We start from the raw sequence: 27,037 nt of genomic DNA, 5'->3' as shown, positions 1-27,037 counted from the left end.
CACACACACACACACATTTTCTCTAATCCCCTAGTCATTGTATTGTAATAATACCAAAAAAAGAAAAGGCGTCCGTCAGATGTAACCTATTATGCAAGAAAAGGCTGTCTCAAATATGTCTAAAAGCATGGTTCTTCCTTCAGCCATGTCAACTCCAAAGGAGCACATGAATAATTGGCTTCAGATACCCTTTAAGCAAGTGCCAGCTCTTGCTGCTCAGGGCTGAGACATCTCCAAACCTCAGGGAGTCGGGAATAAGCTGCCAGCAGCCAATGGGTATCTGAGCATTCATAACCAGACCAGGTGCTGATCCATCAAGCTAATTAGCAGCCTGTAGGCCACAGTTAGCTGGAAAGGTGGAGGTTTTTAACTCTTTTCCTGACAAACTCTGATCCTGCCTTGTGCTCTTGGAGCAAGATTCTATCCATGTAGGTGCAAAGTCATAAAGGGAAAAAGCACTTGGAATTTAAAAGGAGGGAGGCAAAAAGAAAATAGAGGTTTGCTGTTAACAAGCCAGGAGAGATAAGCAGAAACAAAGCAAGCGAACTTGGAGAGCTATACAGACAGTCACTGGGTGACACCACCAGTTAAGTACCCTACTACTCGCTGAAAGGTTGGGAGGTCAAACCCACCCAGAGGCCTTCGTCTCTGAAGACAGGCCTGGTGTCCTGCTTCTGAAAGGTCACAGCTTTCCAAACTCTACGGAGCAGTTCAGCTCTGCACCCACAGGGTCGCCATGAGGCAGAATGAATTCAACAACAGGAACAACAGACTACTGAGGTTTATCTCGCTGTCAGTCAGTCTATGCCAACTCATATCCATCCTACAGGGCAGAGTAGAATCGTCCACTTGGGTTACATCTTTACAGGAGCAGCTGGTGGTTTTGAAGCACTGGCCTTGTGGTTAGGCCCTCACCCTAACCACTACACCCCAGAGCCCCTTCTATAGAGCTATAAATGGGTAGAAATATAGACACATACACATCAAGGAACCCCGAGTGTGCAATCGTTAAGCGCTTGGATGCTAACCAAGAGGTCAGTCGTGCAAACCAACCAGAGAAAAGATCTGTCAATCTGCTCCTATAAATATTAAAGACTAGGAAACTCTATGGGGAAATTCTGGTCTGTTCTATAGGGTTGCTATGAGTCAAAATCAAGTGGACAGCCCACAACAACAATATCAATCTCATCTAATATATCACCGGAGAGCACATATTAAATACATGGTTTCTCTTGTTGATAATGGTATTTAAGATGCAAATCGTAAACTTAATCACAAAGGAGTAGGATATATAGCTTGCTGGCACCGGAAATGCATTTAATCATCAAGATTTGAAAAGAGCAGAGGGAACAGAATTTGATCCCACTAAAATAGAGAGACAAACTGAAAGTTCAGAAAAATGTAAACTTGACATTAATTAGGAGATTAGGAAGATGGAATACACCAGTAATAATGTAATTGCTAATAACTAGACTTCTAAACCAATATGTTCATCAGCAGAGGAAAGTATCCAGTGGAATTTAATAGATTTGTTGAAACTTGTTATAAACAGTGCATTTAAAATGAGTTTTAACGTGATGATCAAGCCGTAAAATAGGATCAACATATCTGTGAAGCCAACACCATTCCAAATGTCTTCATTGGTACAAGAGAGGCATTTCACAGCCAATTTAGTCAATATTTCTGACTTTAGTGTGATTTTGTTTGTTGTGGATCCACTAATCTCCAGCTATGCCAATATATGATTCGGAGACATGAAACAACAAACACTCCAGTTCTTGAAGAAGCCAAATATAAAATCACAGAGAATAGGAAAACAGAACATTGGCAGGAGTCTTAAAACACAGAGGTAGCGTTTATAAAGATGTCTGCCTGGGCTCTGTCAACATATGGAGCATCAAGGAAGGGTGACAGGATTTCAATGACACCCCCATCACTACCATCTGGAGATTAAAATATTGTAGATTTTTTCTAACTATGATATCTTACTGATGAACTTTATATTAATGATATGGATGGTGGTCTTTTAAATCGGATTCTTAGTGGCACAGTAGCTAAACATTTGGGTGCTAACAACAACAACAAAATCAGCTTGTCCAGGAGAAAGCTGTGGCAGTCTGTTTCCATAGAGATTCACAGCATAAGGGATCCTATGAGACAGTTCTACTTGATAACTGTGAGTTCATAATCTTTAACATAGGTTATGGTAGGTGGTCTAGTCAATGGAAGTCACACTAAAGGATAATTCTCCACGATACTTTTTATAATCTTATATGTTGTAATAGATGAGATCACAAGGCTGTTCTGTGAGTATCAAGTGTGTTGGTCCTTGCTTTTTTGCTCTACCAGCTACCCCTTTAACTGGTCAGAGTTAACCTCCTAACTTCTTCCTGCCCAAACCATTTATTTTTTAGCATAGAACGACATCCTGACTTTATCTACCTCTCTAGCTTCTTTTCCATTCCCTCCTCACTGGAAAGCTTTGATATACTTCTAGGGATGCCTTGCCTTAGGGCATCCACCTGTGGGATTCTCTCTGTCTTTACTGTCCTTCGATCAATTCCCTGCCTAGAAAACTATTCTATCTTTATTATTGCTTCCCAAGGCCTCCTCTAATAATATTAGCAAACACACAGGATTTATATGCCAGGGTGAATGCTTTATATTTATTTAGTATATTAAAAGTATTGAATCATTACCAGAACTCTATAAATTTACTATATTCATTCTCCCTATTTAAGAGATAACCAACCAGCCACGTAAACAATAAAAAACTCCAACAAACTATAAAAAACTGCTGGTGGGTTGGTTTGAACTGCCACCTTTCCAGTTACTTAATCATCTGCACCACCAGGGCTCCCATAGTAATCCCTAGACTTGGCCAGATGTCTCTCTTCAGCAACCAGGGCACATCACAACCAGAGAACTAACCACAACGAACTACACTCACGTACTCATCCCTCTTCGCCTTTTCTGCTAACAACAACTAGTGATTCAGCACTCAGGCTGGTAGCTTTTTTTGCTTTACCCCTCCTGAGGCTGCTCTCCAAGCCTGTGGTAGGCACATCCTCCACTGGCCACACTGGTTTTCTGTGAGAACCCTTCCTGCCGAACTCTGCGAACTCTTTGCATCAGACATAGTGTTATGGTAAATAGCTGTTATGGTAAATCACACAGTGTCTGATATATAGAGCTGCGGCTTAATAAATATTGGTCCTTTTAATATTTGACAGATAGATAGAGACTGGTGCTGAGAAGTGTCTATTTTGCTACTCTGGGTTCCAGTTTTTGCAGTTCAATTCAGAACAAAAGAGATCCCATGACAAACACTGGGAGAACCATGACAAATGTTTAGCTCCACTTCAGAAAGGCGCAGGGCTAGATAGCTCAGGGGCTCCACATTAAATGACTTGGACTTAATTTTCCCTCGCAGATTTGGAGAACTTTAGATTGGAAAGGTCCTGGGAGAACATTTAGTCCAAGTATTGTAGACTGGTGACCTGAAGATATGTTTTATTTGACATGTTATTATTATAATTTGTTTCTATTTTTATTAAAATACCTCCAGGCAGAACATTTATTCTTTTTCTTTTTCCTCACATTTTGCACCATGTCCAATCATAATATATAACCTCACTCATTTATATCATCTGTCTAACCCTTCAAGGCATCTGAGGATGACATCTCTGATTTTGTTCAATTTATTTGGGGCCTCCCTTTATGACAAAACACTTCAGGTCTATACTTGTGGTCTTCGATTCTCTCATGAACCCATTCCAATCTGGTGTTCACCCCATCCTCTGTGGATGTGTCAAGACCAATGAGCCCCGTTTTGCTAAATCTAGTTTTCAGCCTTGGACTCAGAGATTGGTCTACTGTTCTTTTTGGTTCTCAAGATTCCACACTCCTTCTTTTTCTTCTGTTTTTGTTGTGGTGGTGGTTGTTGTTTACTCTTTGTCCATCTCACTTGTTTATTTCTCCTTGTCTCTCCAATTTCTAGATGTTGGATACCCCAAGATGCAGATCTAATTTCACTCCTGTGGCAGTAATTTATAGCCTCAGGACTCTCCATGCCATATACATGCTGGTAAATCCTCAGTGTATATGTTCAACACACAAGATTGAACTTAATATACCTAAAAAAAGACTTCTGATTTCCACCCCCAATCTATTCCTCTTCCAGCCTTCTTCCTCTTAGTTATTAGTAACCTTATCCTTCACCTTGCTCAGGCTAACATTTGTGTGGTCAAACCTCATTGATCTCTTTCAATTACATTCCACATGGAAATCCTCAGTAATCACTTCTCAAATTCTTGAAAATATGTGAGATAGTTAAGGTTTATTGTGCCAACCTGGCCGATAAACACATGTGGGATTAATTGAAGGGCAGAGAGATAAATGGCTTGGTGAGCCTGGCCTTTCTAGTTCTCAGGTCTCTTTCTCTCTGATGGTTGGACCAGGGTGCAGCTGCCTTAGCCAGTTCCCTACTTCAGCTGGCAAGGCTCACTTCCTGTGAGACATCCCTGAGGAGAAGACACATGGACCTACCCTGCTGTAGCCTTGGGTGCTGGAGCAGCCACGTGGAGACCCCTGCCAGCGCTGAGATGCTTACACGCTCCCTGATTCAGCTTTCCTCCTGCAGTCGGCGTCATAGAGTGTGTTTTGTGAAATGGAGGAGGACATTGTAGATCGGTGTCGCACATATGGGCTAATGTTGGACTTATGGGCTTGGACTGCACTGGGTTGGGATGCTTTCTGAATGTATACTTATCCTATATATAAAATTCTTTCTTGTACATAAATGAGTTTTTGTGGATTTGTTTCTCTAGTTTACCCAGAGTAACACAGTATGAAACAAAACCAAAAAACATTTTTGCTGTTGTATATGAGAATCTTGATATCTTACTCTTTGCCAACCCCACTTTTATTTCTCAGACTCCTTTGATTGATTTTATTACCACTTTTGCTCTAACTCACCCTGTTTGAGGCACACTGACCACCTCGCTTTTCATTGACCACACCAGGCATGCCCCTTGCTGCAGGGTATTTGGACTTCCTCTTCCCTCTGCATCAAATCAGGAGAAAGTTAAGGATATGTGCTCCCATAAATATCTACATCTTTGGAAGCTCTACATTGGACTGCTGTAAGTTGGAATCAATTTGATGGCAGTGGGTTGGGTTCCACTGGTGATCTGGACCCTACTTTTTCCCACCCCACAGGGAACAGGGGTTGCTCCCTCATGTCTTTTGTGCCTCCTTAAATGTTTGCCTTCTCACTGAACATTTCCTTGGCCACCCTACTGAGAATCTACTCCCCTATCCCAAGATTCTGTATCCTCTCATTGCTGCTTTGTTTTCCTCCAAAGCACTGTATCACCCTCTATTCCACTGTGTATTTTACTGATCTCTTTGTGTTTTATCTGCCTCTCCTCACTAGAGAGTAAGCTCAGTGCTGGCAGGCAATTCTGTTATTCTTATTTGCTGCCATAGAGCCTCTGTACTGGAACAGTGCTCTGAGGTTCTCCACATCAAGTAGGTACTCCAGAAATAGAATTCTTGGATAGTGCAAAGGATTCAATTGTTAAATTAAAGACTGCAGCTTCCAGTGTACCCAGAGGTGCCTCGTAAGAAAGGCATGGTGATCTACTTTTGAAAAACCAGACACTAAACTCCAAATGGAACATAGCTCTACTCTGGCCTACATGAGGTCACCATGAGCTGGGGTCAATTTGATGGCAACCGATCTTGTTTACTCAAGAAATACACACCAGAAAAGGCACTGGAATCCATGGGAAGTTCAGAATCTTGCCAGAAACAAACAATGATGAACTTTCAGAGCCAAGACTAGAGCCCATATTTTCTGCACCCACGCCCCCAGTCAATTCTCCTCTTAATGCAATAGCACTGTCTCATACACCGTGAGCAATACTGTGAAGGGGGGAATCTCTGGGGTCCTTTCCTCATCCCTCAGGTCTTGAATTTTCTGCCTTCCCACTGAACACTCTCCCCCCACATCATCACATATCCTGGCTATGTTATAGCTAGATAAATACTGATGAATGCTTGCTAAGTTTTCCAATCTCCTCTCAGAGGAAAGCCCTTCGTCTGACTCTTCCATTATTTAGGAAGTTAGAAAAATGATAGTCATGATCTGTAGGAAAAGGAGATGATTCACTGCTGAGCCACTGAGCCACAGGGAGCCATCCAAGGCTTGGAGTAGACAATCAGCTATGATAAGTCACGATGATGTCACAGTGGACTATTCAAATACCTCAGTGGGTTGATCCAAAGGAACATAACAATTAAGCCAGTTTACCACCCAGCACTCTTCTAACGCTGTGAAGAGTGGCTCTCCATTCTGACAGCCATATTTAAGGAGAAGAGACAAGAGGAGGCGGCGGGAGGCAGTAATCTAGCCAAGACACTTTATACAGGAAAAATTAATTTCAAATTGCTACAGGTTAAATGAACACTGATCACACAGAAATGTTGGGAAAAGGTCAGATGTGTCTGGACACTTACTCAATAGGTCAGAGGCAGTGTTTTCAGAAAGGAATCTTGGGTTGACATTGGGCATAGAAAACTGACAAGGGCCACTGGGGACGATATTTGAAATATATATATATATATATTTTAAATTACTACGTAGGCCATTAACAGTCAGCCCAGCCTTAACATTGCATAGTGGCTGAATATGGCCTTAATGAAACTCACTTGACTAGAATTGCAGAGAAAGCCTTGACTCCTGTGGCCTCAGTTTACCGTTTTCATTGTAGGCTGAGACACCGTCAGTCATTTCTCAGTGCTGTGGTGAAGACTATATATTTGTGAAAATGTCCGGTATGTATTACTGCCTCAATAATTTTTTGTTGTTAGGTGCTGATTTGGAAAACAAAATCTCTCAAAGTTGGATCAATAGGTAACATCATGCTAATCAGAGAAAAGTCTGATGTTGTCAAGGATTTCATCTTGCTTGGATCTACAAGCAGTGCTCATGGACGCAGCAGTTCAGAGCTCAAACAACACATTGCATTGGGTAAATCTGGTGTCCAAGACCTCTTTACAGTGTTGAAAAGCAAGGATGTGACTTTGAGAAGTAAGGTCTAAGGTGCAACTGACCCAAAACATGATATTTTCAATTGCCTCATAAGCATATGAAAGTTGGACATTGAATAAGGAAGACCGAAGAAAAATTGATACATTTGAATTATGGTGCTGGCAAAGAATGTTGAAAATACCACAGACTGCCAAAAGAACAGTCTGATTTGTCTTCAAATAAGTACAGCCAGAAGTCTCCCTAGAGACAAGGATGGTGAGATTTCATCTCATGTGCTGTGGATATGTTATCAGGAGAGCCGTCCCTGGAGAAGACCATTGTGCTTGGTAAAGGAAAGAGGCAGACGATGCTTGTCAAGATGGATTGACACAGTGGTTGCACCAATGAACTCAAACATCAGAACAAATGGATGGCGCAGGACTGGGTGGTGTTCCATTCTGTTGTATGAGTCGCTATGGGTTGGAACTGAATTGAGGGCACCTAACAACAACAACAACAACAACAACAACAACAACACGGGTGCTGTCAAATTGGTTCCAGTTCATAGCAGCCCTCTATGGTACAACACAATGAAATACTGCCCAGCCCTGCACCATTCTCACAATTGTTGTCAGGTTTGAATTCATTCTTCCTATTGTTCATTTAGCCTCTACCAAGCATAATTCCCCTTTCCAGTAACTGATCCATCCAGATAGGACATCCAAACTATTTCCTTGATTCTAGAAGCATTCTGGTTGTACTTTTTTCAAGATATTTATTTGTTCTTCTGGCAGTCTATGGTACAGTAAGTATCCTTTGCCAAGATCATAATTCAAATTCACGTATTCTTCTGCAGCCTTTCCCATTAATTATTCAGTTTTCACATGTATATGGGGTAGTAATTGAAAATACCTTGGCTTGGGTCAGGCACACATTAGTACTTAAAGTGACATCGTTGCTCTTTAACACTTGAAATAGGTGTTTTACAGCAAATTTCTCCAGTGCAATATGCCATTTGATTTTCTGACTGCTGTTTCCATGGACATTGATTCTGAATCTCAGTAAAATGAAGTCCTTGACCACTTCAATCTTTGAAGCTTTTCTCTGATTATCATGATATTGCTCATTGGTGATAAGGTTGGCTTTCTTTATACCGAGCTGTCATCTGTACTGAAAGCTGCAATCCTGGATTTCCATTAGTGTTTCAAGTCTTCATGTTCAGCAAGGAAGGTCTGTTATCTGCATACTGCGGGCTGCTGAGTGTTCTTTCAGTCCTTGCGCGGTGCTTGTCTTCGTATAGTCCAATTTCTCAGACCGCTTGCTGAGCATACAGATTACATAAGGATGGTGAAAGGATACAACCCGAACACACTCTTTTTCTCGTTTTAAACCATGAACTATATAGCCTTGATCAAAGATCCAACTATTATTCTAACTGCTTTACATATGGAGTAATCTTCTCAATGTCATACAGTTAGTAAGGGTGAAGGCTGGATCACTGGACTCAGGTAGTCTGGATCCCAGGGGCTCAATCCCTACTCTAGAATAGCCTGAGCAAATGTCAGGGCCTTGCCCTGTCCATCTACGCTCCTTTGCTAGGGTTCCTGTAAATGTAACGTTTCATTGACTCGGAGTCCCAGTGATAGTAGAGAGTAAATTATTGTCTGGTGTTCAGTGGTTTAGCTTTCTCCTTAGGTCTGCTCAGTTTCATTTGCATGGAGGCAGGAGGGTGGGGACAGGAAAAAAAGATACAATCTCAAGTTGATAATGTATCAGCTGAAATTCCCCAGCGGCATAAAAGCAGCACCAGTGAGGGGAGGGGGCGGGACAGGCCTGATAATAAGCTTCAATAAAGATTACACTTCAAGAAAATCCTATGGAACAGTTCTCTGTAATGCACTGGGGTCACCAGGAGTCTTAATCGACTCCCGGCAATAGGTTTGGTTTTCTCTTCTGAACTACAGTATGGATTTCAGGGTGAACAGTTGTTTATCTTAGTTAATGAATCTCATAATAACAAAAATGTCCAGCTCAGGGATTAGAAGTTGCTTCTAGGAACCCTTGATGAAGTAAGTACATCAGGGGTGTATCTAAGGCATGGCAAGTGCCCTGGGTGCCCCTTGAGATGGGGTACCCAGGAGCACCCCATTTGCATCGCCAGCTGTAAGAAGATCAGGCAGCAACTTAAAACAAAGTGCCATGGGTGCTATTTTCCATAGGTAATGCCTGTTAGTGCTGCATGCACAAAGGAGGAATGGGCAGTGGAAGAATGAGGAGGGAGGGAGGGATAAAATGGACATGTATAGAGCAGCTGCCTCTTGCCATGCGTCTCACTAGGTGCTACACCCTCCTTATTGCATTTAATCAGAACAATTCAATCTTCCAATAAACACTGATTGAGTATCAGGCACCAATTAATAGCTGCAAAATTGGACAACTCCTAGGCCCTACTCTTCTAAGTAAATTGGAGAAAACAAATAAGCAGCTAGGTGATTTGAGTTCATTGTGATGGTATTTTGGTATGGGTGTACTTAGGCAGTGGAATTAACTATACAGAATGTGATGTTTGGGGATTATGTCAACCAGACACTCTTGGCTAAGGATGGGCTGGAATCAGAGAGATGCGTTGAGGAACAGAAAATGCATGCTTGGTTCACTAATGGTTCTGTACAATATGCAGCGCCTTTCGCCACTTGACCCTTTCTGGGACCTTGGAAGACAGTGGTGAGGGGAAATCTTCCCAATGTGCTGCTTTGAGCGGCGCAGGTCAAGTTCAGTTTGCTTGGAAGGAGAAATGGTCAGATAGGTGACTGTATACTGATTCATGTATTGTGGCAAATGGCTTGGCTGGATGGCCAGGGACTCGGAAGGAGCATGATTGGAGAACTGGTGACAAGGATGTGTGGGTATATGGATAGGCCTCTCAGAATGGGACAAAAAAGTGACAATATTTGTGTCTCATGTGAATGTTCACCAAGAGCTACCTCTGCAGAGGAAGACTTCAACAATCAAGCGGATAGCATGACAGACTGTGAAAACCAGCCATCCTCTTTCCCAATGACTGCTGTCATTGTCCAATGGAGGCAGGAACGACGTGGTCTCAGTGGCAGGGAGGGAGGTTATATGTGGGCTCAGTAACATGGACTTCCATTCACCAAGGCTGACCTGGCTATCGCCACCGCTGAGTGTTCAATCTGCCGGCAGAAGAGACCAATACTGAGTCTAAGCTATGGGACCATTCCTTGAGGGGATCAACCAACCACTTGGTGGCAGTTTGATTATATAGGACCACTTCTTTCATGGAAAGGGCAGTGTTTTGCTCCTACTGCAATAGATAACTCTGGATACAGATTTCCTTCTCTGCACATGCAATGCTTCTGCCATAACAATCATTCTTGGACATACAGAATGTCTCATTCCTCAATATCCTACACAATATCACCTCAGATCAAGAGACACACTGCACAGCAAATGGGCCCAGGCTGATGGAATCCACTGGTCTTATCATATTTCCTATCATCCTGAAGCTGCTTGCTTGATAGAATGATGGTATTAACTTTGAAAGACACCATTTTGGTGCCAGCTTGGTGGCAACACCTTGCATGGTTGCAGCCATGTTCTCCTAGAGGCTGTATATGAGGGGTACCAGAAAAAAAAGGGATTTTTTTTCCAAAACTATGTATTTACATTTCTTTACAAAACAACTTTATCACCTTCAAAGTACTCTCCATTAAACTTAATAAATTTGTCAAATCTGCAATTTCATTCTTGGAAACATTTTTCAAACTCATCTGTTTGCATGGCTGACAGCACCTCCCTAGTTTTTTCTTCACTTCTATGTCATCAAATTGCTGTCCTTTCATGTCCCTCTTCATTCGTGGAAACAAAAGAAGTGGCACGTACCGAGGTCAGGTGAGTAAGGTGTGTGGGGCATGAGAGGCATGCTATTTTTTTTTGCCAAAAACTGGTGCACTGGGATGGCTGTGTGAGCAGGTACATTGTTTTGGTGGCAAAACCAGTCTCCTGTCTGCCACAAATCAGGCCCTTTTTTTTGGCTCATATTCTTACACAATCTTTTCAGAACCTCTACATGGAAAACTTGATTAATAGTCTGACCTGGTGGAATGAACTCCAAGAGCACTATCCGCCTCCCATCATAAAAAAACAAATGAGCATCATCTTGATCTTTGATTTCACTTGACGAGCTTTTTCTTGGGCGAGATGATGATGGCGTCTCCCACTGACTTGATTGATGTTTGCTTTCGGGGTCTTAAGAATAGCATCATGTCTTGTCATCAGTAATGACCTTGGGGAAAAAAGTCTTGGTCGCTTTGGAGCTGTTTTTTCAAAGCAGGGCATGTTTCCACTTGATATCTGTTTTCTGATCAGTCTGAATCTGAGGCATAAATTTTGCAGCAACTTTCGTCATTCACAAATCTTCAGTTAAAATTCACAGAACCAAGCTCCAACCACCTCCTCAATGGTCTTTTGTCAGTCTTTGAGCACAAGTGCACAAGTGTTATTGACAGTTTTGTTGGGAAGTTGATGGACATCCAGAATGAGGTTTGTCATCAATCGGCATTCACCATTTTTGAAATGAGAAAACCACTCGTACACATGAGTTTTTCCCATAGCACTATCATTGTAAGTTGTGCTCAACATCACAACAGTTTCTGCAGTATTTTCCCCAAGTAGGAAACAAAATTTCTCAGACGTACATTGTTCTCTTAAATCGGCCATCACAAAAAATGAGGTTTGAATGAAACTACTTTTATGAAAAAATTCACTGTGACCAGAGAGAACCTTCCCAGGTGATGCCTCTGGGTGCACTAACTCAAAGCAAGTTGCTCAATGCTTGCCTACAAGGAAAAATGTGTACTAAAAAAACTCCACTCAGAGGAGCTTTTTTCCTTTTTTTTTGGCAGGGGTGGCAGTGGGGGCTACCCTCTTGCATGCTCTAAACCAGAATCCAATATATGGTGCTATTTTTCCATAGCCAGGACTTACGGGTCCAGAAACCATGGGGTGGAAGTGGGAGTGGCACCACTCACCACTACTCCTAATGAACCACTCACCACAATTTTGCTGCTTGTCTCTGCAACCCTCTGCTCTTCAGGTCTTACTTCCAAAGGGAAGAATACTCCCACCTGGAGGCACAGCACTATTTCCATTGAGCTGAAAGTTAAGCGTGCTTCCTGACCAATTTGCACTTCTCATTCCTCTGGATCAACAGGCAGGGAAGGGCATTACTGTATTGAGTGGTGTGATTGATCCTGATTACCAATGGGAAGCTGGATTAATATTGCATAATGGAGGTAAAGAATAGTATGTCTGGAATCCAGAGGATTCCTTAGGTTGCCTCTTAGTACTACCATGCCCTGTGATAAAAGTCAATAATAAAATACAGCATCCCAATTCTGAGATGACTACTAATAGCCTCATCTCTTTGGGAATGAAGATGTGTTCACCCCATGAGGAGAAGTACTTGCTGAGGGCAATGGAAATATGCAATGAGTAGTAGAAGAAGGTAGTTCTAAATATCAGCTATGTCCACATGACTAGTTGCGGAAAGCAGGACTGTAATTTTTATGAGTAATTCCTATTTTTTTGTATTCACCAAATATTTTTGTTTTGCTCCCTTATAAGATATAAGATGCAAATGGGGTTAGTGCATTTTCAATTGTACTTGTGCTAATTGTATCATGTTAAGTGCAAGTAGGGTTTTATTATTGTCTTTGGTGATTATGTGTGATTAAAGAGTTGTGTAAAGGTGTCAAGTTGACAAGGGGTGAACTGTGATGGTTAGGAATTTGTCAACTAGACGCTCTTGGAGCCCAACCTATCAACCAGGTTGCAGTCTGATAATACCTTGGGGGTGTGACCTTCTGCATAAGACAGAGATTGAGTGGGGGCTGATTTCTCTATGTCCTTTTGCCTTCCGCTGGAGCTAGAGCCTGCATCTGGTTACTGATTTCCTGTTGTGTCCTCTGTCAATCCCAGGAGTCCTCAGTGGACTATTGACAGTGGATCCATTAGGCTGACCGCATATTCATTTACATCTTCATCTACCAGTCTGTGGCCACCTCTCCACACACGCCACCCTAATCATTCTGCTTCCTGTTCATCAGCTTCCACAGCTACACATTTCAGAAGAAGCCTGACTTGTACTAAACTGGACTTACCTACTTCCACAACTGTGGAAACCAATTCTTGATAGAAATGGCTTTCTCTCTATACACACTCTTTCTCTATACAAGCACATACAAGCACATAAAAGTGTCACATTCTCCAGAGAGACCATCTTAATACACAGGACCAGTTGTTACCCACAGTCCCTCATATAAAGCTCTCTAGAAGGGAAGTACTAATTGCTTACTCCCTCTAGTAGTATAAAATCACCAACACTGATTTTCTAAACTTACAACATTCTGGTAAATCAAGTAGGAAAACTAATGAAAATTAACACTAAAATTTTTATTTTAAAAATTATTTACAAGTTTTAAAAATCTGTTGTGGAGCATTTGTGTGTGAACTCAACTTGTTTGTCTTTTTAAATAATAATGTCCCATATACATGCCCCAATGGAAAAAAATATTCCCCCTTTTCCTCACTGGGGGCATTTATATTTTTGTTATTGATTTATAAGCATTCTTTATATAACAAGACCAGTGCACACTGGAATACATATCTTACAAATACTTCCCCACACTGTTGTTTGCCTTTTAAACTTTATTTCAGGTACAGAATTATTGTACTTTGCAAGGAGTCAAATTTATTCATTGCTTCATTTGTAATTTATTTCAAAATCTCTCTTTTTGCTGAGTGAATCTTTTTATCTTCTCTGAATCAATAGAATACTGATCTAGAGATACCTTTTTATTTTACCTGCCAGTTTCATTTTTTTTTAACACTTAGCTTGTCTGTTCACTTTTAATTTATTTTGGTCTATTTAAATTTTTTTGAGTTTTCTACACAAAATTTTAAAAATTAGGTTGTGAGAGCTTTGTCTAGAAAGACCTGACCTGAGTTCATGCCTGATCTCCAATCGCCTCAGCCGCCAATGCCTTCTGATAACCAACGAAATAAACTGCACATTCAGACCTATTTCAGCGCATCATTATGGAGACCAAATGATCCAGGGCAGGATGTTGATAGCTGTGTGCACTGTACACAAAACTACTCTTGCTAAATGGAAACTATAGCTACTGCCTAAGTATAATTCAGTCTACTTAAATTCTTACAAGGAGTCCGAAGTCCTGGATTCTTAAGCTGGGTCTGTATTACTTTACTGCGGAACACTTAAACTCACTGCACCTCCTTGACCTCAACACACTCTCTTTCCAATTGCCTCTCTTTCAAACCAACTGAATTAGCTTTATTGGTAAAGAGAACACTTTGTCATTTGTGAGAAAGTTTATTTCCTTTTTGCAGTTTGTATTGATTCCAAACCCAGAGCAACTTCAATTTTATTTTTTTATAAGGTCTCTTTCAAGTGTGGTGATTGACTAGAAGTGAAATGATTGGTGAAATATTTTATTAAAAATGACATTGCAAGTGTAAATAAAATATCAGCAAATTCCAGAGAGGAAAAGGCAATACTCTAGATATGGGACATGCACAAACTCAACACTCATTTCTCTGAAAATTCTGGGTAAGATAGTAAATAATTATTGTTTCAATTTCTCTGATGTAAAGGATATATAATGAACATAGCAGGTTTCAGTCCTGGCGCTTATTAAACTTGGAACATTGGAAAGGTTCCCCAAAGTTCTGTTTTCCCAACTGTAAAACAGACAAGTTATACTAATAAATTATCCATCAATCCAACAAATGATTGCTTATTAAGAGGCCATCTATGTAGAAAATGCCTTGTACACAATATGTATTAGACATATGTATTTTCTCTTATCTTTAATGCACTTAATTGGAATCTTCTCAAGGTTGGTGGTGTAATGGCTATGAGTCCGGCTGCCAACTGCAAGCCAGCAGTTTGAAATTATCTCTTGCTCCATGGGAGAAAGACAAGGCTTGCTACTGCCATGAAGAGTTGCAGTCTGGGAAATAAATGTACAGGGGCTGTTCTACCCTGTCCTATAGGGCAGCTGTGAGTCAGTATATACTTGATGGCAGTGGGTTTGGCTTCACTTTAGGGTATTTTGGATTTGGTACCCCATTTTGATTACTGTAGGGAGCCCTGGTGGTGTAGTGGGTTATGTATTGGGCTGCTAACCCCGAAGACAGCAGTTTGAAACCATCAGCTGCTCTGAGAGAGAAAAATGAGGTTTTCCGCTCCTTGGAAATCCACAGTGGCAGTTCTACTCTGCCCTATATTGTTGCTATGAGTCAGAGTCAATTCAACGGTGGTGAATTTGCTTGCTTTGATTATTTTAAAGTATGAAGGGAGAAGCCCCTGGTGTTTTTTACACCAAGTGACTCTCCAAACTTAGAAGAAAATATAAATTAACCAAGACATGCAAACCTACCACAAATAGAATAGACTCGATGAAACAGAAAGTACAATATGGTTTTAGCAACCTCTATTTACTAGTTGGAGTATGTGATTCTAAAATGAGAATTCATACATTGATATTTCAAGAATGCTTTAATACTTTGTTGTCCATTAAGTTGAGGTCCATTAAATTATACACTAGTCTGTATTTCTTTCATGATTCTCCATGGAGCTGTCCATTAATAAAAGAATGTTAACCCACTCCTATTGTGCAGGCACGCTTTTCCTGTCCCCGACACAGAAAGCAGTGGGCACGTCAGGTTAAGAAGGTTTACTAGCTGGCCAATTGCTGTGATCCCTTTACCTGATTCAGGATGCTTAGGCTGAAGTCACTTAACACATATATTCACTGAGGGATTGATTTAAAGAAAGCCATTGTAATGGAAGAGCATTTCCATTCATAAAGATGGTGACTATAAGGGCCACTTTGAAGGGACTATTGTTGACATTTAATTTAGCATAGAACTGTCCTTCCAGAGAGCTTAAAGTTCTGGATTTTTAATAAATTCCGCAGTCTGAATCAAATTTCTATACTTTTCAGAATGATCTTAATGAAAAATAAAACACACTTATGGAACAAAAATATTTTCATCCAAAGTCTCACGTCAGTATGAACTGTCTACTCTTGCAATATTTATTACCTCAGATATCAACCAGGAAACTGATTCAGTTATTTCCTTTTGAACATTCAGAATTACTCTGCAATTGCTCAGTGCTGGTGTATCTACCCTCTAGTGGCAGCTCTGCTTGAGAGTTGCATTTTTCATTATCTAGAATTGGCCGTAATTTCATTTTATGATGTTACTGTTCAATAATACAATGACACCAGAAAAAGCAAAAGATGTCACTTTGGGGACTAAGGTGTGATAACTCAAGCCAGGGTAATTTCAGCCACTTTATATGCATGGGAAAGCTAGACAATGAAGGAGAAAGACCAAAGGCGAATTGATGTATTTGAATTATGGAACTGGTGGAGAATATTAAATATACTTGGGCTGCCAGAAAAATGAACAAATCCATGTTGGAAGAAGTACAGTCGGAATGCTCTGTAGAAGCAAACCAAGGATGGTGAGACTTCATCTAGCGAATTTTGGACATGCGTAAGGACAAGTTCTTGGCAAAGGGCTTCATGCTTGGTACAGGAGAGGGTCAATGAAAAAGGGGAAGACTCAATGAGATGAAGTGACCCAGTGGCTGCAACAATGGGGTCAAACATGCCAATAATTGTGAGAATGGTACAGGACTGAGCAGCATTTTATTCTGTTGTACAAAGGGCTGCTTTGAAACAACTTGATGGCATCTAATTACAACAGCGCCACCCAAGAGAAATCTTTGTACAACATTAAAATATACACCTTTTGTCCATTTTCAAAACGTTAACCTCTTACTGCCCTAGCACATTAATTAATTTATTTATTGTGAATTGAGTGGGGGATTTACATTTCAGATCATCAACACTGCATTCAACAAGGCACCTTCCACCCACATATCCCCTTCTCTTGGGATTCTACATCCCCCCTTTCACCCAAGTCAACACCTGTTGTCAACCCTCTTGTCTGTTGTTTCTTCTTTCCTCCCATGTCCTCCCGCCCACTTGGTAACCTTCAAAGTCTGTCCCCCTTTGGCATGCAAGTCTTGGTCATGTTTTCAATCCTGATAGTAGTGGTTTCATACCACATTTGTCCTTTTGTGTCAATCTGTCAATCGACCAACTTTGCTTAGCATAATGATCTCCAGGTCCATCCACGTTATGAGGTGCTATGTGCTTTCCTCATTATGTTTTAGTAATTAGCATTCCATATCATGCCACATAATATTCCATTGTGTGTATGTATCAAAATTTCTTTATCCATTCTTCTACTTTTGGGAATTTAGGCTATTTCCCACCTGTTGCTATTGTGAACAGTGCTGTGATGAACTTGGATGTGCATATGTCTGTTCATGCTAGAAGTCTTACTTCTTTAGGATATACACTCAGGAGTGCTGAGCGATGTGTCCCACCAGCAATGTATGAGAGCTCCAATCACTCCTCATCCTCTCTAGCATTTGTTGTTTTCTTTTCTTTTTCAATTGGGTTGTCATTGTCTGTGTAAAGCAATATCTCTTTGTTGCTTTGATTAGCATCTTCCAGATGGCTAATCATCATGAGTATATACCCTATAGAAGTAGGAGTCATCGAAAGGTGCTCGCCTTCATGAAGAGATCATGGAAGACAATGGCGCTATAGCAAAGTGTAGTGAAGAAAGCAGATGGTGCCCGGCTATCAATTGGAATAGAGTCTGGCTGATCAAGCAGCCATCTAAGTGAGGCATCCATCAAGTCAACATGGAAGAAGCACACCAGGCTGTGTGATCCAAAGATGATGATAACAAAATCCGAACATGATGAAGGGAAAAGGATCAGAGCTTAAAATGTGAACACCAGTTTGTAGAAGGCTATGGAGGACAGTGGGAGCCCAAAATCCATCTGCAGAGTATCTAGTCTGATTAAGCCCCAGGAAGATCCTCTCTAGCCACAGGCGAGGGTCTCAAACAGCTTTATCAGAGATTATTGTAAACTTGATTATGCTGGACTGAACTATGGTATAATAAGGTACTTGGTCAGTTGACCTTTCTCTTGAACCAACCTGAATTTGCTTTAGATTTAAATATGTCTCACTTGTTCCACAACAGAAATTTCTTCTCTAGCTTTATAATATTGCTGGTAGTCTTTTCTTTCTTACCCTTTATTTTTATGCCCATCTTTATGTTAGTCTTATTTTCTTTCTGTTTCATCTTGTTTTTCATTTTTTTTCTGTTAGGTTTCTGAGTTTATGAAGCACAGGAGTGGATGCATAAAGACAATAACTTATGCAATGTTTAGAGGGGATTGGGGATAAGGAGGGTGAGGGGAATTGGGGAGCAAATAATGAATGCAAGAGGGGGGGGAGGACTAGAACTGATTGTGATGATGTATATACAACTCTTTTTAAAAGCAACTTAGCTATGGAGGTGTATGCTATGTGAATTTTATATCAATAAAACTATTTAAAAAAAGAAATAGGGTGAAAGTAAAAAAATAAAAAGAATCATTGCAAGAACAGACTTGCGCACCCATGTTCATCACAGCACTGTTCATAAGAACAACATACTGGAAACAGCCCCAACTTCATATGTTAGTGACTTAAGTGTTGGACCACTAACTACAAGGTCATTGATTCAAACACACTAGCCACTCCTTGGGTCAAAGATTAGGCTGACTATTTCCATAAAGAGTTGTAGTCTTAGAAACCCTTTAGAACAGTTTTACTCTGCCTTATAGGGTCACTCTAAATCACAATGGACTTCATGGCAGTAGGCTTGGTGTTTGGTATCTACTATGTGTTTGGTGTTTGGTGTGTTTGGTGTTTGGTGTGTTTGGTTTTTGGTATCAGTGATGAGCTCTTCAGCTATTAACTGAAAGTTAAGCAATCCAATTCACCACCCGCTCTGTGGGAGATGAAATCTGGCACTCTACTCCTGTAAAAGGTACAGCTTTGGAAATTTTTGGAGGCAGTTCTGCTCTATCATATGGAGTTACTGTGAGTTGAAATCAACTCTATGGCAATGGGGTTTTATAATACACTGTTTAGTAAGGCTTTCTTTGTTTACTCCCTCATTCATAATTGGCATTTGTTTCTTGCCGGCTTTCCTTTGATAACACACATCCCTACGCTCTATAACGTTGGTTCTAATTACTCTCAGAAAGGGAAGCATAACTATAAAGCTATACAAGAAAAAATTAAGTTGATTCAACTCTCCTGACACCTTAAGATGAATACTACTGACCTAAGTAAATTCTGACTCATTGCGGACTTCAGTTTAAAAGCAAAATTTTCTTAAACGTTCAGGGGAAAGTATGGTGTCCAATTGATTCCTGGAGGGTGCTGTCACTCTGCTCGCACTTGCTGTGTGAAGGGAAGCTTTGGTTGCATTTGTGCCTATTAGAAAACAAAGCCAAGGTGTCCTAACGGTTTAATTTCCAATAGCATTTCATCTACAGTTCACACACAACTGAAAAACCAAACCAAACAAAGAAATAAACCCAACAGACCCCAAACCCAAATACTCCCTCCCTAAAAAGAGTGGGTCAATTGAAAAGAGAAAGAATAGACAGATTATACATGCAGTGGATTTGCTGATAACTTCATCACTGCCCTCAAGTCGCCTTTATTTGAAGAACAATTCCCCACCTTTACTTTAACACCCAGGGATCTGTAGGGCCTTCTCGGTGGTATCAGAAGTTTGTACTTTTATAAATTTCTAGGGATGTAGAGCTTTGAGAGCTATCATTTAGTTTCCCTAAGAAATAGCTCTTTGCTCATTTTCAATCTTGCCTACTTTTCACAGGGCACTTCTCAAGTTCTTTCCCTTTTTTTGGCTAATAATATCCCTGGGGGTGGGGGTGGGGGGACGACACCGGTACCTACATTCATTAAGAACAAGCGTATGCTTTGCCTGTTTGTTCAATTCCCACGCGGACTGCAAGTCAATAACCAACATTATTAACCAAGTGGAGACAGGCATGGTGTGCTCAGACTAGATATTGCAATGTACACCCAGCCCCTCCCATTCTTCCTGCTGGAGAGGAGACAGGGATTCAGGTAAAACAAGGACAAGCCACCGAGGCACCACTTAAGTGCTTAGATTGCCTGCAGCCTTCAACTTCAGCCTAAATCTATGCTGTTGAAAGGTCAATAACATCATTTCAAGATTAAAGGGCCTAATAGCTCCTTTTGGTTGCTACATTTCACAAATTACCCGTTAGTCACCTTCTAGTGACTGGAAAGTGGGGCCATTTCCCATGATCATCTCTTTTCTTTGTCTATAAGATTTTGTTGTTGTTAGGGACTACTGAGCTGGTTCCAGTTTACAGTGATCCCCTGTACATTCAGGCAGAAAGGAACCCTGCCTGATCACGCCCCAGCTTCCCAATTGCTGTGAGGGTTGAGCCCATTGTTTCAGGCACTGGGCCAATCCATCGCATGTGAGGCCTTTCTCATTTTTGCTGATCGTCTGCTTTACCAAGCATGATGTCCTTTTCCTGGGACTGGTCTCTTCTGGAAATATGTCCAAAGTAGGCGAGAGGGTGGAATCTATGCACTGAATCATGGTGCTGGTGAAGAATATCAGAAGTCCCATAGGCAGCAAAGGAAACTGTCTCGGAAGAAGTACAGCCAGAATGCTCCTTAGAGGCCAGGAGGGTGAGACTTCACCTGGCCTACTTTGACACGTTGTCAGGAGAGACCAGGTTCTGGAAAAGGGCACGATGCTTAGGAAAGCAGCGGGGTAGAGACAGAGGAGGCCCTCGACAAGATGGATGGACAGTGCTGTCGCGAGGGCTCAAACCTCAGAACAATGGTGAGGCTGGTGCAGGACCGGGCGGTGTTCCCTTCTCTTGTTTGTAAGAGAGTCTCTCTGAGTTGTAACAGACTCAATGGCACCTAACAACAACCACAACAACAACAGCATGGAGAATTCTGGCTGGGCTTCTTCCAATACAGACGTGTTTAATCCGGAGTCTCTCTTCTCGTTCACTTTGCGTTCTCTTCCCTATACGTACAGGCTACCTTTAATCTTGAAGACGCAAACTCCAAGTGCTGTATGGATTTTTATTCTAAGAAACATAAATGTAGCCACCTCGTTTCCTTCCTCTCTCTTTTATTGCCACTGGGAAATTTTATCTTTTTCTTGCATGGGACCAACTCAAAAATATGCTGCATTGGGGGCACAGAAGTGGAATTGAATTGACCTGGTGGCAGTGAGATTGCCATCAAGCCATTTCCAGCTCACAATGACCTGTGGGATAGAGTAGACCTGCCCCCACAAGGCGTCAAGATTGTAATGTTCATGGAAGCAGGCTGCCTCATGCTTTTCCTGTAGAGTAACTAGTGGGTTTGAACCACTGACCTTTTAGTTTGCAGCTGAGTAGAATTGATAATGTTAGTTTTATTTGGGGGTCGTAACGTTTCTCTGCTAACTCTTAGTGTGTCAGTTAGAGAAAGAAAGGGAAAAATAGACTTTAAGGATTTGGGGAAAGGAATTCAGAATCAAGCCTGGCCCCTTTTGTTTCTTAATCAATTCAGCACACAGGGAAATTACTCTCTAGACCCAAACTAAGATATCATTTTGAAACAAATTATCAAATAATAGTGCAGACTAATTTCCATAGTTTGATGAGTCAGAGGACAAAGTATGTTATTTGCCAATGCATATGCTGAGCCCTGTTCAAAAATTTTTTTAATATGCAAAGTCCAGACAGGGCAAGGAGACCAACCCCCCCACCCCCGAAAAAAAAACAAACCCAGTGATTGCTTAACAATTTTCTAAACCAAAATGACCTATAACACACTGAATAAGGTTCCATTATGTGCAACTGACACTTCTTTTGTTAAGAAAAATGAACTATAGCAGAATGGCATAATGTAGAATTCCACTGCTGATAAGCTTTCCGCACAGGAACAGAAAAAGGACATTTCTGAAATAGTTCTGTGTCCATTGCTTGCCTTGAGGAGGCACTTAATGACTATTACTGTTAATAGTAACAATATGAAGCTAATTGGTTTATAATGAGGCAGCAGAAAACGCTGATGATGAGATTGGGATATATGAAAGGAGAAATGAAAATCTATACTCCAGTTACACAAGAATAATGATTAAAGTATCTTAATCTTGATGTTTGAATCTTTAATGGCAATTTGCTCACCATGTGCATTTCCTAGGTGATGCATTAAATCCCATCACAAAACTGAAGACTCCCCAAATTTCATTCCCAGTTCTGACCTCTCTCTTGAGCACTAGACTTGATGTCTGCACTTAATATGGGCAATAAGCATCTCATACTTAATGTGCCCTAGACCAAATCTTTAAATTTTCCTCTTTCCCCCCCTCCAAACGGTTTTATTGGGAGCTAATACAGATACTATATCATTCCATAGTTCAATCACATGAAGCAGTATTGTACAATTGCTACCATAATCAGTTTCAAAACATCCTCATCCTTCTTGAACTCTTTGACATCAACTCCCCTACCTCCTGCCCCCCACCCTGCACCCCCACAGGAACCCTGATTCTACTTGCTGTCTCTCTAGGTTCATCAATCCTGGATTTCATAAACTGAAAAACAGAATAACATATCACGATAATTTAAGAGGGTTACTCCCAATGACAAAATATATCTGAAATATATGAGAAAAAGAAAGAAAGAAACCACAGAAAATGTTGAAAACCAGATCAGGCCCAATGTGTATCAGAGGGGGAATCCACTAACAAGGTTTTAACTGATCGAGTCTGGTTTGTCATTTTGATTGTCTATAGTCTTCTCCCCAGTGCATTATGCTTGGTGACTGGTTTCTTTCCACCTCTCTATTTTGGATAGAGGGAAATCACTGACGCCTGATTTCCTATGTAGGTCCCACAAGTGTATCTTGGGCTTCCACTGTCATCCAGAGCCTTCTGTAAATCAGAATCTCAAAATTTAGGCTCAGATACTATTCTCTCCTTCAGCTTTCGGTTATATGATTTGCAATCCTTCAGTCATGGATTTTGGGGTGCTTCTTCCTTGTGGACTTTGTTGACATCTCAGTTAGATGGCTGCTTGTTTGGAAACAAGCCTTTAAGACTGGAGATGCTATTTTAGCTGATAGCTGGGCACCATCTGCTTTCTTCACCATACTTTGCCATAGCACCCATATCTTCTGTGTTCCTTTCCTAAGGATGTGACTTCCTCCCCCACCTCCCCCCCCGTGGTCTTTCCATATCTATTACTGACATTGCCATGTACTCGGTGGCTCACAATTTAGAAATCAGCCTTAAGCTTTTTATTTCTCCCTTTCAACAATAAGCAATCTCTGTTGGCTTTACCTTTAAAACATATTTAGATCCAAGCCCATATCTAAGCAGCTCCACTAATAGTATCTAAGTCAATATATTCTCTCAAATGCACTAATCCTTCTTCCAATCTGGCTCCTCCAACATCTATCTTCACATGTGCAACCAGTGATACCGGAAACACGCAAACCAGATCGAGCCACTTTACATCTCGGAAAGACCTTGTATGTTTTCTTACACATAACAGCTTCCAAACACACTCACCCACCCCAACGCTCACTGCCACTAAGTCACTTCTCACTCATGGATGAACGTGCCTTTCAATGCAGAGGAAATGACCAGACATTGCTCTAGCACAGTGTCAAGGCCAAGGGAACGACAAAGCACACTCAGGTGCTCACTGTGCGAAGCTGTACATCTTGACAGAATGAGATAGCCTGATCTTTCTTCTAAGGAGCGGACGGTGGGTTTGACCTGTGGAATTCACAGTTAGCTGTCCAACACTTACCCATCAGTACTGCCAGAACTAAAACTCCTTCGCCTGGCCTTCAGGTCTGGTATCCTCTGACCTATGCTTCCACTTTATTAGAAACCATTCTTTACTATTCTCCCTCTCATTGTGATTCTTTGAAAACGTCCTGTGATTCTTTGAAAACCTCAGTTTGACTCTTGCACCAGCCTGTTCCAACCTGCCATTGCTTCTTCCTAGAGGTTCTCTTGTTCATGCCTTTTGGATGGATCTCACTTTTTTCAAGTATCTGTGTAATTATTGCCTCTCAGAAAGAGCTTCCTTGATTAACTTTACACAACCTTCTACTCCTCAATGTTCCCTCTTACTCTCTAATGCCTGCCTCTGTTTTAATTATGGTGATCATCACAACCTAAATATATTTTATTATTTAATGTAAGTGCTGTTCCCAAGAGTGTAAGCTTGGAACCTTTGTCTACCTTACTGCTATGTTCCCAATGCGTAGAACAGTGCTGGATGCAGACTGCTGTTGTTTCTATGTGTCATCAAATTGATTTCAACCCATCATGACTCCCTGAAACTGGGTAGAATGGCCCCACAGGGTTTTCTCGTCTGTTATCTTTATGGAAGCAGATTGCTGGGCCTTTCTTTCGCAGAGATGTTGAGGTGAGTTTGAACTACCCATCTTTTGATTAGCAGCTGAGCAAGTAACTGCTTCCACACCACGTTTTCTTGACACATAACGCTCAACAAACATTTGTTGAATAAGCGAATAGCTGAATGGCTTCTCTACTTAACAACTTACTATGCATTCCTGTTGCTTACGGATCTAAAGTGTGAGTTTCTTAGCCTTGCTTAACCAACTCTTCATTAGCCAAAGTTCCTTACAATCTTACATCATATTCTCTTTCCAGCCACAACTTCCCGAGCCTCGTCACCTGTCTTACTAAGACCAACCATCCTATGGGTTCTAGTAAGGCCCTATTTGCCTCTTGTCTTTACTTCTTCTCTATCCACAAACTGGAACTCATCAGTAGTGTCCAGTTCTTAAATAAACGCTTCCTCAATTCCTCACATAGTTAATCTCTCCCATAAAAAATGGTTAGTTTTCTTCAGTATGATACATATGTGGCACCGGATTTTAAAAATGTATGTATCTGTCTTTTCTGCCAAAGCATGTGCTCTTTTAGAGCAAGTGTTACAAATCACTGAAATATCATTGAACATTTCTGTTTCGTTATTAGCTGATGACTGTATTAATGAAGCAGAGCCTTTTCTCTGGCTGCACCTAACAAAGAATACAACTTAAAAAAAGTAGTCCAGGGAAGTCACTAAAAAGTCACAGCAGCATCCAGAGCAACAACGAGCATCAAGAACAAACCTTAGGGAGAGAGCAAGGCGCTGACATCCATGATGCTATTTTAAATGTCTAGATTTCAACAAAAAGTTAGAAGATTTACATGCAAATAGTAAATGATGGTCCATACACAGGGGGGAGAGGAGAGCTGTTAATTGAAATGATTCCTAAAGAACATGGGATATTGAACTTATTAGATAAAGATTTTAAGTCATCGATGATAAGAGCTGGGAGCCCTGGTGGCTTATGGGTTTCTACCCAAAAGGTGAGTAGTTCAAAAACCACCAGTTGCTCGGTGGGAGGAAGACAAGGTTTTCTAGTTATATAAAGAGTTACAGTATGGGAAACCCACAGGGACTGTTCTACTTTGTCTTATAGGATCTCTATCAGTTGGCATCAATTAGATGGCAGTAAGTTTGGGTTTTGGTTTATAAAAAGAGTCTGGTGATGCTTTGGTTAAGCATTGGACTTCTGTAAGGTTGATGGTTCAAACCCTCCAGCTGCTCCACAGGAGAGATGAGGCTTTCTGCTCCTATAAGGTTTATAGCCTCAGAAACCCTACGCAGGGTCACTGTGGTGGCATAGTGGGTTATATGTTGGGCTGCTAACTGCAAAGTCAACAGTTTAAAACCAGGAACTGCTCTGAGAGAGGAAGACAGAGCTTTTTACTCCTGTAAAGAATGACAGCCTTGGAAGTCCACAGGGCACTTTTGCTCTATTGTACAGGGTCACTGTGACTGCTCAATGGCAGTGAGAGGAGTTGGAATTGATTTGACGGCACTAAGTAGTGTACATCGATGGTAAGTATAAGGGGCCCTGCTTTTGCAGTAGGATCCACATTGGGTTGCTAACTGTAAAGCCAGCAGTTGAAATCGCTGCTCTCAAGAAAGACGAATATGTCTATTTCCATAAAGATGTCCAAGGTTGGAAACTCTTACATAACAATTCCACGCTGTCTCATAGGGTTGTGGACCTGACCCCACGGCAGAGGGTATGAGAAATCTGTGCAAACAGCTCAAGGAAATTACATGAAAAGAGCTAAAGGTCTATGAAGAGAATCATGCAACAGATAGAGAATATCATTAATAGAAGCTATATAGATGAAGAAATGCTGGAGTTCAATAGTATTATAACAAGGGAAAATATCACAAGAAGAGCTCAACATAAGAAAGAAACTTCTAACTTAATTATATATCTGAGGCACATAAAAATGAATGATCTGGTCTCAGGAACAGAAAGAAAAATGAATAAAAAAGAACAAACAGAGGCTCAGTTACCTGCATAATATCAGAAAGTTTACCAATATATGCATAAATGAAAGTTCCACAGATCAGGATATGTGAAGAAATAATGACTGGAAATTTCTAAAATTTGATGAATAACTTTAATCTTCACATCCAAGAAGCTTTATGAACTTTAAGTAGGACAAAGTCAAAGAGATTTACACCTATACACAATAGTTAAACTGTCAAAAGTCAATGACAATACAAAAAAAGATGAAGCATTTATAAGAATGTTTCTTTTTAAAACATCAAGAGAAAAATGGTGTATCATTTATAAGGATACTCCATTAAAAAGTAACATCTGACAACACATTGAAAATTATGGTGTCCAAAGGCAATGGAAAAACCTATTTAAAATCGGAGTGATCTATTCAAAGTGCTAAAAGTAAAAGGTTATCAAACAAGAATTTTACATTCAACAATCCTAGATTTCAAAAGCAAAGGTGAAATCAAGTCATTTTTGGATAAAATGGGAGAATTCATCACTAGCAGAACTTTCCTTTCTTTTTTATAAATCATTTCATTGGGGGCTCTTA

The 27,037-nt window shown here is 40.8% G+C and overlaps 1 protein-coding gene across 1 annotated transcript in view; it reads right to left on the bottom strand.

Moving 5' to 3' along the window:
* Positions 1-27,037, bottom strand: part of ANKS1B (ankyrin repeat and sterile alpha motif domain containing 1B) — a 1,383,364-nt gene that overhangs the window by 204,235 nt on the left and 1,152,092 nt on the right. The window lies entirely within an intron of this gene.

This window comes from Echinops telfairi, unplaced genomic scaffold, assembly GCF_000313985.2.
Source record: "Echinops telfairi isolate 266 unplaced genomic scaffold, ASM31398v2 ScPeMD7_2;HRSCAF=8, whole genome shotgun sequence".
In the NCBI taxonomy this organism is placed as follows: Eukaryota; Metazoa; Chordata; class Mammalia; order Afrosoricida; family Tenrecidae; genus Echinops; species Echinops telfairi.
This window is presented reverse-complemented; position numbering and strand designations above follow the sequence as displayed.